Genomic DNA, 14,916 nt, shown 5'->3' with positions numbered 1-14,916 from the left:
ACTATTGACCTGACACTGTTATTCAGTGATGAAGTAAGTCTTAAAATGCACTGTGTATTAATTCTATAATTTCTAGAAATATACATGTATGTCATGACGTCATTGATGACGTCATGACCTCACCTGTCCATGTAGTTAGTATAAAACTTTGTACAAAAATTGTTATATGAAAATGTATAGTATAAAAAATGCAGCTACACTTTGAAATAGGGAAATATTCGTTATTTTTAGTGCGATGGCTGTCATCGTCTTATGACTTCATAGTTAGGACCTTTGTGGTGATCAATTTTTGGTAAACTTTTAATATGTTGTTCCCCACATATATTAGTAAAAAAAAATCATAAAACGCTTTCTTGGAATTTGTTCTGGGTCAAACCATATTTTGACTGGACTACATAGTCAGGGAGAGAACTGAGGAAGTGCCTAAGTTGTCTAGATCTCCTTCCACCCTTGATAGCCCTCAGCCAATCCCCTCCAACACCCAAATGGCAAGCCCGGAATCTCCCCCCCCAGGATCCAACGATGAAATTCCGTATCCGACACGCCAGGGTGGAAGTCCAATGAGACGATTACGGGCAAAAGAGGAGAGGGCAAGGGGAGCAATAGCTGTCGGACCAGGCGCAAAGAGCAGCACTCCAGTGTGGCCCCTATGGTAGGTTGATGCCTCAAACTGGAAAGAGGTGAATGCAGTACCCAAGGTGCAGCTGGTAGATGGACCTCAAGGAAACATTGCTCCAATGATACCCAGGGCTTCACAAGGAAGTGGCGGCATCAATCGATAACTCTAACCATATGTGAGGCCCAGTAATAGGTCTTCAAGTCTGGGATACCAAAACCTCCTCTCCTCTTAGACCTACTCAGCAAGGACTGAGAGAGCCGAGCTGGCTTTTTAGCCCATATGAATTTAGTTTGGAGAGATGCCAGGTCCTTAAAAAAGGAGTTCGGTATCCTTATAGGAAGAACTTGGAGAAGATATAGGATGTGAGGGAGAACATTCATCCTAAAAATATTGCATCTACTAAACCATGTAAACAGACCTTTGGCCCACCTCGCACAGTCCTCACGGATGGTCTGGAGAAGGGGGATGAAATTCTATTTATAGAGAAGATTGGCGTTAGCCGCCAAGTGAATCCCCAGGTATCTCAGGGACTGAAACGCCCATTTAAAACTGAAAGATGACCGAAGAGATGAAACCATGTCGGGGGGAAGAGTCACATTTAGGGACTCGGACAGACATATTTATTCTGAAATTGGACAGGGCAGAGTATTTTTCAAATTCCCGCAGCAGGTTGGGTAGGGATACCCTGGGGTTGATGAGGAAAAATAAGATTGTCTGCATAGGCCGCAATTTTAAATTTGTTCTTTTTAACCCGGGGGCCAGAAACATCATCATTGTATCTGATATGGCATACGAGGGGCTCCAACGTCAGCACGAATATCAAAGGGGACAGGGGACAACCCTGTCTAGTTCCGTTAGCAATGGGAAACCTGTCAGACAGAAGACCATTCACCCTGACTGTCGCAGAGGGAACGCTATATAGGGAGCCTATCCATCTCAGCATGGATCTACCCAAAACTACCACCCGTAAGACCTCAGTCATAAACGTGTAATTAATAATTCAAAAAACCCGGCACACAGATTAAGAAAAAGAGAATATCCAGTCAAAGGTTGCTTTTAATATGCTGGTGTTTAATTCATGAAAAATTCCATAACAGTCAGTGTGTGGCAATACAGGGCAATGCAAGGACCTTGCATTGCCCTGTATTGCCACACACTGACTGTTATGGAATTTTTCATGAATTAAACAAGAGCATATTAAAAGCAACCTTTGACTGGATATTCTCTTTTTCTTAATCTGTGTGCCGGGTTTTTTGAATTATTGGACAACTTTTTTCTCCCGAGCACCAGTTTGTTCAGTAGTAGAGCGCAGCTTATCTCTTCTCAATAAACGTGTAATTAATCCTATCATTTTTGGCATCGGTGGAGAGGAGCACCAGGTGGGCCTTATGTAAAAGATTCAGGGCCTTTATTGTGTTGTCCCTCACTTCTCTGCCCCCATAAACCCAACTTGATCAGGGTGAATGATCTCTCCCAGCAAAGGGGACAACCTATCAAGCAGGATTCTCGCAAATAGCTTCAGATCCATGTTCAGGAGGGATATGGGGTAGTAACTAGCACACTGAGTCTTAACTCTTACCCTCCTTGGAAATTATAGCTATTGTTGCCACAAATGAGTAGCGAGGAACCGGAGACACACCGGAGAGGGCCACATGTTAAAAGCCTGCAGGAAGGAGGCGATTATTAAAGAACCCATCTTTTTATAGTAACTAAAGGAAGTCCATCTGGTCCTGGGGCTTTTCCGGTTGGAGAGATTTCAATGGCCGCTAGGATTTCCACCTCAGTGATAGGTCTCTCCAATGCCGCCATGTCCTCTGCCTTAAATTGCTTCATACTCGAACTGTGGATCTAGTTCCGTATCCGGGTGCGGAAATCCACCGTAGCCTTTCCAGAGTGGGAGTTATCAATACAATAGAGGGATGCATTAAGTTACCCAAAAGCAGATGCAATGTCTCTTGGCTGCATGGCCATTCTACACCCTGGTGACCGGACACATGGAACATACCCCCTTGTCCTCTGTGAGCGTAACGCCCTTGCCAGGGTTTTTCCTCTATGGTTTCCAAACTCATAAAAATGCCTCCTGCACTTTACCCTTTGCTTTGTGGTTTAACAAAGTACGCATTCCTCTCACTTTTTAATCAGGAGAAGGCCAACCGTAGTGTCCTGGGACCCCTTGTGCAGAATTTCCAATTGGTGAATTTCGGGAAAAAAAGCAGCCATCTCAACAGCGTACTCTCTCTTTAAACGCGAACCATGCTAGATAAATAGCCCCCGAACCACACACTTGTGTGCCTCCCAGACTGTTAGGTGACACCTCACCTGACGCATTGTCCTCCAGATACTCCGCCAGACCCGCGCGAACCTCCCCATCACAGTCGGATCACCCAGCAGCGAGTTGTTCAGAATCCACTGACTTTGTCAGAAGGGCAACTGAGGGCAGCCGTTAAGGTAATCAGCACTTGATCAGAAAAATAGATGCTCTCTATTGAAGCAGCCACCAGAAAGTGAAGATCACCCTGTTTGACAAAAATGTGGTCCAAACAAGAATAACTATCGTGGACTGCTGAGTAAAACAAAAAATCCTTGTCTGATGGGTGCAGCAATTGCCAAGCATCTATCAGTTGATATTCATGAAGACCAGGCTTAGTCTGACACAGTCCCCCTGTGATCAGTAGGATACCCCTTTAGAGATATCCAACAGTGGATCCTAGGTGACATTGAGGTCCCCACCCCGAAGATAGTGTGCCCTCAGTAAATTTGTCTACCAGCTAAAGATACCGCAAGAGCAAAGGGCATTGTCCTGAATTTGAGAGGTAGACTGCCACAAAAGTAAAAATTTCAGATGCAATGCAGCCCTTAATCATCAAAAGCCTCCCTTCAGCATCTGATATTGACTCTATCAGCTCCCATTTTAAGGAATTAGCTAACAAAATTCAGGTCCCCCTGGATCTGGAGCCCGGGGAGGGGGAGTGACACACTATCGGATATCTTCTGTCTGACAGCCTGTACGGCTTCTCTGAGCAATTGTGGGTCTCTTGGAGGAAGGCTACATGTATGTGGTTTTTCCATAGCAAGTTCAGGAGGACTGAGCGCTTCTCAGGGCTATGTAGTTTCTTCACATTCAAGGAGCCAATCTGTACATCGGCCGGTGCCTGCTGCATCCTGGAAAATCGTAGACCCTTAGAGGGCTTAGCAGGACTAGGAAGAGTGAAAGGAGAGAGAAAACAAGAAAACAAACAAACCCTGAACATGGGGGGGAGACAAGGTAGAAAAGAAAGAAGGAAAAAGGACCAGACCTCTCCGAAGAGGGGGAAAGAGGCAGGAGAGTAGGGAGTGAAATCAGAGAAAAACGCAAAACTGAAGAAAAATAGCTCACACAAAGCTCATAGACCCAGGGACCATTCCAGGATCTAACAGGAAAAAACAGGGACGAGAACGGGTGTCTGGTGTCAGGGCACAGAACTGCACCCGCCAAGATAATGAGCAATCCCCTCGCTGATAGAGCGACGGCGGGTCTACTGCACAACTTCCCATATATCCCACCCTAAAAGAGAAAAAATTATTCCCTTCTATCAATATAACAAATCACAGTAAACCTTGAACAACTTGCATCAAAAACAATAATACAATATTGTGAAATGAGAAAGAAAAATAGAAAGAGAAGAGTTATTACAGTGTCCCATTTCTTAAAAGCATAAAGAACCGACCAAGTTTATGGCCGCCAGACTTCCTCCCCCGCCAGATGACAAAGGAAGATGCTATTAGAGCCCCTGCTGAAACCCTGTCCGTACAGGGCAGAAGATGGGATATAGATTGTTCAACCTTGATCGCCCTCCGGGGCAGAGGGGGCACCCCTTCATCTCTTTTTCCGCTGCACAGGGGGTCTCGATGGCTCCCACGATGTCCAATCCAGGATGGAGCAGTCTGGTATCCCCAGGAAGGCTAACAGTCCCGGAAGCTCCGAGTGTCTCTGGAGCAGAAACACTGAATCCCCCTTGCGCACTATTGGATGGAAGGGGTGGCCCTATCGATGCAAAGCGTTCACTTCTTTAATTCTAAGCTGGAGTGGGTGGAACTGGTGTCTCATGGTGAGGGTGCAACTGGAAACATCTGGGTATAATTTCACCATAGCCCTGTCGATCTCCACTGAGCCATGTGACCAGGCCCCCTGCAGGGTCCTTTCCTATCTCCATAGTAATGCAGGCAACACAAAACATCCCTTGAGGAAGAGGGGGACCTCAGGCCGGATCTGGTGACTCTATGTATTCTATCATAGAGGTAGGTAGTGTGTCGCCCAGGGCTATGGGGTACTCGGTCCCGGGCGGTGCATTGCTGGGGAAATGTCACTGGGTGGCCGTTGCCCGGTTCCGTGTCCCTGGGGACGCTTTTTAAAAGGGGTATATTTACAGGAGAGATTAAATGAAAGTTTATAACGTGACGCCCCTTGCGTGTTTGCGGCAATTTAGTGGAGCTGCCGCTGGACAGTTCTCACTACTAGGGCTGGTGTTTAGTGGCAGCCTGGATGTTGGGCCCTCCGCAAGTAGGGCCAGGCCCCAGAGAATAGATGATGTTGATGGGCGCAGAAAGAAGGTAGGCCACATAAGGGGTTGCAGTGTAACTGGTTCCTTTACTCACAGTGAGATGGAAACTGATCACCCGTGGAAGGCTGGTCTTGACCGCTAGTCCCCTTAGTCCCAGTGCCGGTTTAGTGACCTGGTGGCTTCTTTCCCCTGCACCTGTCTCTGGTTGGTGAGTCCCCGTGGCTTGGAGCATCTGGGAGTCCCCTCCTGGTAGTCTCAACTGTAGTTTGTATAACGGTAGCATGAACCCTGTGGGGTTGGTGTCTCTGGTCTGGATCCCCCATTCACCTGTTGCTACTGTGTCCCGAACTTCAAGGTCAGTGAGGTCCTTCATGGTCCCCTCACTGTGCAAATTTTATCAGGTCTGCCTGGAGCGTTTGCCTGACCTAGGATTCTGTACGCCGTTAGTGCTATGGTTCCGGGAGTACTCCACCATTCTCCACTGGCAACCACACGCCTGTGCTCTCAGGTCACCGTCACACTCCTGTCAATGCTTCCACTCGCTCTCCTTGTCACCAACTGACTCTCACTCTGACTGTCCACTGTCTGCCCCCTCATACCTGGTCGTCTAGTGGACTGGATTGGCTCCACCACTAGGTGGCCATCCATTGGGTCCAACCCTAGTCTGGCACCAGTCTCTGGGGAGTTGGGGAAAAACAGGGATTAACTGGAATGTTTCTGCTGTTACCGGCACTGGTCTTCTGGGTCCCTGGGGGTAGGCCCTGAATCCTGGTGGGGATTCAGTACCTTGTAGCTCCCTGATGGCTTCAGGGGCGCTACAGTAGCCTCCGGTTGTCTGTCCATAACAGAGTTGAAGATGGCCAAAACACTGGTGCGAAGGAGGTCCTGAGTCCATTCCTCTGGGATACCCTTCATCCTAAAGTTTTTCCTCCGGTTCCTATTCTGAAGATCATCCAGGAGGAGGACAAGGTTTCTAAGATGGGTGTTAGAGGATTCACAATCTCTTTCGAGACGATCCATCCTGCTCTCAAGGGACTCCTGGGCCTGCTCACTTGCCACGACTCTGTCCTCCAAGACCCCTTCCCTCAAATAAGACAACGCCACCTGCTGGGAGTGCTCGATTCTGGCAACCACTTCTTCCAGATCCCTCTTGTTGGGGAGAGCTAGAATAAACTCCATCAGAGCCTGAAAGTCCTGTCGGGCGGGGGAGTGCAGAACAGGGGTAGGGGTCTTGAAGACATAACCCTCCAGGGAAGCAGGGACCCCCGTCGGATGAAATATGGCAGGGACCCCGAGCTCTGGAGATCCTCTGGCTCCCTTCATGTTGAAACACTGCAGAGCAGAGGACATAGGCCCCCCGCTCCCACATCCAGTCCCTGGGGCCACTTCCTCCATACCTGGCTGAGCTTAAGGTGAGAGAGCCTCCGCAGCACCCAGTGCCTACACAGACTTCTCCACAGTGCACGGGCACCGGGCAGCATCTGGGGAATTCCCAGCAGAGGAACGCTGCAGGCATGTCGGCTCTATCTTGCCGCGGGCCGCGCTAGGAGACTCCAGACTTGGCGCAGAAAGGAATTGTGCCACAATCCCCCGGGATCTCTGAGTGTGGCAGCCGGTTTCTTTTTAGGGTATATCCTGGGCTGGTGGGGTCCGCGAGAGGCAGAGATAACGGCAGCGAGCGCAGGAGCCCAGAGTAAAGCTTATTCACGCCGCCATGTCCAGGATACATCCCCTTCTTAAGTGATTTTAGATTTATTTTTCTAATAGGTATTAAATAGCATATGTCTCAACCAGAATGTTAACCTGGACTACAAATGTTCTGACATATATTCTTCTTATCATGCATATTAATTATCTATACGTTTGTTTCTGTACCATCTAGTATTTGGCAAAGGTTCATATTTTGGGATGGAAAAGTAACTACTGTACCTTTTTTGATTGCCTTGTAATAACACTTGCACATAAATTCTTCTACTGGAGTGCTGAGTACCTTTATACAGTATACTCATTGTAATTGAGTAGAACCATTCTCGAGCTTCCCCTCCCTAACATTGTGTAGCTTCATTCAGTGAAAAAAGTAAGCGCCCCCAGAGAAGGGTCTCTGCTAACGCCACCTTGGTTGAAGAGGAAACTAAACATATTAGGTGTTCTGAAGTTTAGAAAGCTACAGTATTGACCCGCCCCAGGGCCGTGGGGTACTTGGTTACGGGCGTTGGTTAATGGGATTATGTCACGGGGGCCTGTGCCCGGTCCCGTGGCCCTGGTGGCCGCTGAAAGTCAGTAAATAATAAATAAAATATAAATAAATAAATAAAAGTATTTTGTGACTCCACCTACGGTTCCAGTATGGTTACTGGGGCTGCAGGTCAGACCTCCGGGGTGATGGTTAGGCAGCCAGTTGTTTATGCTTCCCGTAGGTGAAGCGGGATCCTCAGAGCAGTTTTAGTAATCTTTACACAGATATGTCAGTTTTTCTTCACAGCCTTTTCAACTGTCACTTTAGTGCAACAGCCTATGGCTCCTCAGATGAAAGAAATAAATTATGTCACACCAATTCATTAACTCTGACCAGGTTTTACTTGCAGATATTATTAAAAGGGGTACGGTTTCTGATGTGATAGTTTTTGGTGATCTGTGAACAGTTCAGGATTTCTATGCCTGGTTAGTTGTGTGGCCTCCCTGCTGTGCTGTGTCTCTCCTTGGTACTAGGCTACCTGGAGCTATATCTTGACCCTCTCTTTCTGTCTTCACCTGTATGGCAGGCGGTGGGAGTTCTCTAAGGGTCACTGCTGTACTCACTGCGGTCCCTAAGCTCTGTGAAGTGGCTTTGCCTTCAGGTGCTGCTGCAGCCAGGAGATCTGTAGCCTCCGGTCTTTATTACTGGGCAGATTAGATCCCTCACAATCTCGGATGCCAGTGTCCGGTAGTCAGCACTGTTCTTCGGGGATGAACTGGTTTGGCTCCACCTCCCCGGTCACTCCTCTTTTGCCTCACTCCTGGATCCCTCAGTCTGTCTCACAGCTCACACGTACGAGCTTAGCACAGTCCTCTCCATCTTGATATCATCACAGTCCTTGCTCGAGCTCAACTCTCAACTGTCCTCTCTCCTGCTCAACTGTCAACTGTCACTCACTGACTCTGCCTCCATCCCTGGATTTAAAGGGGACTTCACCTGAGCTCAGCTTGTAGAGCTCCCCCTCCAGGCTTGGAGTGGAAGTGTTGTTCGTGGGATTACCTGATGTGGAGATCCTTCCCTGCCACAGGTACAGGTATATCTGTGGCAACTGAACCCCGGGGTGCCACAGTATATCTCTGCAATGGAAGAGACATATAAAAAAAAAAATAACAACCATATGTTTTTCAGCTCTTCAGCCCCTTTATCATAAGGTAGCTGGTTTTAAATATAGATAGTTGTGAAAGGTCCGTTTGAAACCAAAAAAATGCTTCTTTTTTCAGATACAGGTGGGCTTATTTTGCCCTTTTTTAGGGAGATATATATATATATATCTTTATTATTGTTTAGTTCTTATTTTTTTTTCATTTTGTGGCAATATCAGTTGAACATCTAAGGAAAATATGGATCTATTTTTCAGATTTTTTTTTGGCACGTAGTGTCACAAAAATATGTTTGCAATTACATTCCTCTTTCCTTTGCAATTATTTTTTATATACGGGAAATATACAGTATATTATTTGTTTAGGGTGTAGCTCAAATTTGCGGTTTGGACTAGTGATGGTGTTTTTTTGTTTTACATTTTGTTTTATTTATTTTGTCTTGCTTAGTCATCAGCCTCCCATGTGCTCTGCAGACCTGAACAGGGTGTTCTAAGATCCAGCAACTTTTGCACCTTCCTTGTACTGGCTAATACTGGGTGATCACGTGAATGATGACGGGGCAAGAGATTGAAGTATTGTGGTTAGAGTCAAGGGGATCCATCCATACGGGATCGATTTCAAGTCAAATTTTATGGTTTGAAGAAAAATTTGATCACTCAAATTTGAACACTTTTTTTTATCCAATTTGCAGTTTGCAAAAAATCCTTGTCAGATCCATTTCCCACACTGATGAAGCATCAGTCAGCAGCCTAATGTATGTACTAGTGTGGACTTCCCCCAAAATGTCCTGCAGCTATGACACCTCATGGATTATCATACTGGGCAGAGTGGTGGTCAGTACCTAGGCCATCACAGATCAATGGTTCCAGGGGAGCACAATTTGATGGCAGAAAGTGTTTCATCTCCATAGTCACCGGCTAAGTCTCTTCCGTAGTGGGTAAACTCTTATGATCAGCAGGTTTCTCTCTCTTCTCTCCCTCACAAATATTTTCCAAGCAATTACAAGTTTTTCAGTATTGAGATTCACGCAAATATATTCTCTGAGTATCAAATTTTAGGGGAAAATTTAGCAAAGTTGACAGTTTCAAATCCAATGATCCAGTCATCCCTAGCCATATAGTCATGTCATGTACACAACACTTATTCACTGCAGAGGATGCAGCTATCAGAAAGGCAGAGACGATAATAGACTGTCTCTGCCTTTACTACATGGAGTCGGACTCTCTGCTCCAGAGGACTGTGCAGATCCTGATTCTGCAAAGATATTTTTAAATCTCCTTGCAGAGCATTATGCGAACTGTCTATTGTTTTAAAATGTTCGGTAGTCGCCAAGTATGATCTGAATTCCTAAAAAGTTGGGACACTATAAAATAAAAAGAAAAAAATGCAATGACTTGGAAATTTCCTATAGTCATATTTTTTTCAAAAAAGGACACATAGAAGAAGATGAAAGTAAAGCCATGTTCACATATTGAGTATTGGGTGAGATTTGTACTTCAGTATTTATAGCCAAAACCAGGAGTGGAACAATCAGAGGAAAAGTGTAATAGAAACATGGGTACCACTTCTGTATTTATCACCCACTCCTGGTTTTGGCTACAAATACAGAGATAAAAAAAATCACCAAATACTCAATGTGGGCAGGTGGCCTTTAGACATTTTTCCAATTCATTTGAAAATGTTAACTACCGTAATTTAAAAATTGTGAAGTAAGGTGATTCCCTGCAGGGTATATAATAAAAAACAAACACGCGGCGCCAATCTCAGCGCGTTATCAAAGCGGCTCTCTGGTGCCCTTTTTTTTACTGAAGTTTTATGCACTCACCTTTTGCCACAAAACTTCAGGCATATCTGACTTTTCCAAAGTCTCCTTATCTGGGTCTGCTGTTTGCCTTGAATTGATCATGTGTATGGTCCTGCCTCGGATTACCACAGGTGAAAAAATTAAAAATGAAGTAAACCAATTCTGTAGTGGCCGCGCTCCCCGTAGTAATGATTTTAAAAACTCTTGTCATCACATAGAATTTATTACTCAAACATACGGAAATAAAAAACGGATACAACGCGTTTCGGTGGGAACAGCCGCCTTCCTCAGGTATCTAAATAAAAATGCATCTCACTCTACTTTATAGATAAAAAAATAAATACAATTTACCTGGTATTCAAATAAGGGTGTGGATATAACCACAGCTGTATAATCAGTCTCTTAGTTCACTTCAACTCTAGTGGTTCATTAAAAACAAATACACAAACAACAAATCACTTAAAAAAATCATGAAACTAAAAACACTGTAAGCATTTATCAATAAAATTACTATCAATTAGATGTATCAAATAAAAGGTAGTACAAAAAAAAAATTAGATAAAAATTCTTTAAAAAACAAATTTAAAATCTTTTTTTTTTTTTCATTATATTTAGACAGGGATGTATACTATATTCTTTCCACAATATCATTAAGGCCATTAGGATGCAATGTTTGAAGGCGGTTAATCCAATATGTTTCTTTGCGATTTAGCAAAGAATTTCTATTGATCGTTTCCATAGGTATCTGTTCTAGAGGTGTCACCATTATATTAAAATTCTTTTCATGCTTGAGTAGTATATGTCTTGATAAACTATGTTTTAAAAACCCATTTTTTGCTCTATTTCTGTGCCCGTTCATACGAGCACGTAATGTCTGTGTCGTGCGTCCCACATACTGTAGCCCACAGCTACAGTCGATAACATAAATAATATAATCGCTATCGCAACTCAGATTTTGTTTTATTTTAATTAATTCGCCTGTACTTTTACTTGTAATCTGTTTTGCTCCATGGTTTATAATTCCACACGTATGACATTTCCTAGAACTACATCTAAAAACTCCAATCACCTGATCTTCATTTTTTTCTATCCTTGCTGATTTTTTTTGTTTTCTCTTAATCTACTTGGGGCTATTAAGCGTTTTATCGTTTTCCCTCTCCTAAATGTTATATTTGGTTCCTCAGGCAAATATTTTCCCAAAATCAGATCCCGTTATAGAATATACCAATATTTTTTCAGAATCATACGTATCATCTTATTCCCTCTATTATAGGTCGTAATAAAATTAAATTTCCACCTGCCTCCTTCTCTGTAATTTGTTTTTTTACACATCACCTTATTTTTTTCCCCTTCTCTCTTACCCAAAAAATCCTCCTGTTTTTTTCCTGTTTTTTTCCATATGCGGCATGAACCAATTTTTTGGGATATTTCTTTTATCTTTTCTTTAAAATATCAGCCTGGGTTTCATAGTCTTTATCTTCAGTACAGTTTATCCTGATGCGAAAGAACTGACTGTATGGAATGTTTTCTTTCCATTTTTTATAATGGGCACTTCTGAAATCAAAAAATCCGTTGGAATCAACTTTCTTAAAATGCGTTTTTATGATGATACCAGTCACCTTATGGCTAATTTCCAAATCTAAAAACACTATTTTTTCATTATTTATTTCTGAAGTAAATGAAATACCCCAATCGTTTTTATTCAACGTATTTATCATTTCTATTGCTTCTGCTTTTGTACCATTCCAGATAATTATCAGGTTATCTATAAAACGCCTATAAAAAACTATTTTTTTTATATTTTCCAGCTTACTTAAAATTGATGAGGACTCAAATCGCCCCATAAAAAGATTTGCGAAACTTGCGAGAGCGATTATATTATTTATGTTATCGACTGTAGCTGTGGGCTACAGTATGTGGGACGCACGACACAGACGTTACGTGCTCGTATGAACGGGCACAGAAATAGAGCAAAAAATGGGTTTTTAAAACATAGTTTATCAAGACATATACTACTCAAGCATGAAAAGAATTTTAATATAATGGTGACACCTCTAGAACAGATACCTATGGAAACGATCAATAGCTCAATCGCAAAGAAACATATTGGATTTACCGCCTTCAAACATTGCATCCTAATGGCCTTAATGATATTGTGGAAAGAATATAGTATACATCCCTGTCTAAATATAATGAAAAAGAAAAAAAAAAAAAAAAAAAGATTTTAAATTTGTTTTTTAAAGAATTTTTATCTAATTTTTTTTGTACTACCTTTTATTTGATAAATCTGATTGATAGTAATTTTATTGATAAATGCTTACAGTGTTTTTAGTTTTATGATTTTTTTTAAGTGATTTGTTGTTTGTGTATTTGTTTTTAATGAACCACTAGAGTTGAAGTGAACTAAGAGACTGATTATACAGCTGTGGTTATATCCACACCCTTATTTGAATACCAGGTAAATTGTATTTATTTTTTTATCTATAAAGTAGAGTGAGATGCATTTTTATTTAGATACCTGAGGAAGGCGGCTGTTCCCGCCGAAACGCGTTGTATCCATTTTTTATTTCCGTATGTTTGAGTAATAAATTCCATTTGAGGACAAGAGTTTTTAAAATCATTACTACGGGGAGCGCGGCCACTACAGAATTGGTTTACTTCATTTGTAATTTAAAATTTGATAAAATTCTAAACGAACATTTTGTTTCAAATTAAATAGAACAATGTCTAACGTTCAACTTCTGATATGTGTTTTATTGTGTACAAAATATAGTTATAAAACATTCCAAATCATTGCATTGTTGTTTTCTTTCTATTTTACACAGCAACTCAAATGTTTGGAATTGGGGTTATAGTTAATGCAGTTTGATGGAAGGTAAGGGTGGACACATCTTTTAATTACAATTATCAGCCATAGGCCTTGGTTCCACTTGTGTTTTGCACGGACAAGCGCAATCCGATAAAACATCAGACTGCACTTGCAGCAGTGCAAAATTTTGGAGCAGTGTCCATCTGCGATTAATTTCTCATGCCATATCGGCATGCGGAATGAATCGCAGCATGCTGCGTTTGGCAGCAAGTCTCTGCTTACGCACCCCCATACAAGTCTATGGCTGAGTGTGAAATATCACACTGCATTCGTATGTCTTCCGACTGCAGTGCAATATATGCAGAGACAGGCCGCGGAGGAGAGGGAGAAAGTGTTCCCCCCTTCTCCGCAGCTGTGATCTGATCGCAAGATCGTGTGGCGCCCCTGAGGCTTCAGTCGTCAAAGAGGTACTGCACCTCAGCCTGAGGTGAGGTATTCTATTCCCGGGTAAGGAGCAGGCCACAGGTCGGTGCATACATACACGGACACACACTCTTACTTTAGCGACACTCCATCAGGCCATGGTTCTGGTGACCAGCATGGAGGTGGGGCTTAGTTGGTGGGAGCACACTGTAGAACGTTAGTCAGTAGGAAGTGGACATGGAGGAGAGAGGTCCTGGGGTCTGGAGCTGGACCAGCTCGTCCCAGGATCAGGGAAGAAGGAGTCTCAGAACCATGGGAAGTGCGCCATACACCCGTGGGCTCACATCCACAGCCGGTATACCGGTGTGGAGGGACTTGGCCGCAAAGAGGACTGGCCCCTCAACTAGAGGAGAACTACAAGGCTCAGTTAGGAAAGCAGAGGCTGAGGTTGCTGAGGTTATTTCAAGTACAGAGGCCACCATCCACATACATCCAGTGAAAAGGTGACCACATAGGACCAAGGGACAAGGCAGGAAAGCCACCCCATCAAATGGATCCGCAGACACCGGCTCGGGGCACTGCGTGTGAGGCGTGGGGCAGGCGTGAGAGGCCAGCTCAGGAAGACAACCAGGGAGGGAACACAGAAGGGTGTACTGGCTTGTGCACTAAACTATCTGGGGATAGGCAGGAGCCCATCACAGCAGGACTCTGCACTCCCAGAGCTTTTCAGAGATAAAAAATAGGGATGAGCGAATGTATTCTCCACTATTCGGTATCCGACGGATAACAGGCTATTCGCACCATTCGGTATCTGACGGATAAAACAACATCTGCTCCGATACTTTCATTTTCATTTCTGACTTCCTGGCGCCTGTTTTCCAGCCAATTAACACATTTGATATTGCTTGCCCTCACAATAACGCCACAGCCATCTTTGTTGTGGTATTACTGTGATGCACAGCGTCATAGGGGCTATATACGCCACCGGCCATTTTGTGAACCCGCAGTCATAGGGAGCTGGTGGTGTACATAGACTGTATTGTGTGCGGGAGAGCGTTCTTAGATCCAACTAATAAATAGTCCTTGTAAGGGCTGAACACAGTGTCCAGTAGCTGCTAGCTGTTGATCTCTCCCTCTCCCCACGTCTCTCATACTCACCGACCCCTGACCGATCACTGGCATGGCGCTGCCCGGCTGTCACACTGCTCTGGCGGCTTCTCAAGCTTTTGAAAATGCCGGCTGCTCATTATTCCATCTCGTATTCCCTGCTTCCCATGCCCACCGGCACCTATGATTGGTTGCATTCAGATGCGCCCCCACGCTGAGTGACAGCTGTCTCACTGTAACCAATCACAGCTGCCGGTGGGCGGGTCTATGTAGTGCA

Source organism: Anomaloglossus baeobatrachus, chromosome 9, assembly GCF_048569485.1.
Source record: "Anomaloglossus baeobatrachus isolate aAnoBae1 chromosome 9, aAnoBae1.hap1, whole genome shotgun sequence".
NCBI lineage: Eukaryota > Metazoa > Chordata > Amphibia > Anura > Aromobatidae > Anomaloglossus > Anomaloglossus baeobatrachus.
The sequence above is the reverse complement of the archived record's forward strand: the minus strand, read 5'-3'. Positions refer to the sequence as shown.